Genomic DNA, 204 nt, shown 5'->3' with positions numbered 1-204 from the left:
ATGGGAAAGGCCATTTACTTTGCCTGGCTATTCACCAAAATTATTTTCATTTCACTACTGAATGGAAAATGAGGCAATACTTGCAATTTTCCGGGTGAGTAACAATGCTCACGGCCGTTGGAGAAGAGTAAGCATTCGTTTGGTACTAATTTTATAACAAAAAGTTTCCCCTTTTCAGACCTTGTGGGAGAATCAGGGAAAGGG

General features: G+C 40.2%; 1 protein-coding gene across 1 annotated transcript in view; it reads left to right on the top strand.

Moving 5' to 3' along the window:
- Positions 1-204, top strand: part of LOC119587816 (histone acetyltransferase KAT6A-like) — a gene marked incomplete at its 5' end in the record, with an annotated part of 75,251 nt that overhangs the window by 16,397 nt on the left and 58,650 nt on the right.

This window comes from Penaeus monodon, chromosome 23 (genome assembly GCF_015228065.2).
Source record: "Penaeus monodon isolate SGIC_2016 chromosome 23, NSTDA_Pmon_1, whole genome shotgun sequence".
NCBI classification, from domain to species: Eukaryota; Metazoa; Arthropoda; class Malacostraca; order Decapoda; family Penaeidae; genus Penaeus; species Penaeus monodon.
Note: the sequence above shows the minus strand (reverse complement) of the source record. Positions and strands in the feature narration are given on the sequence as shown.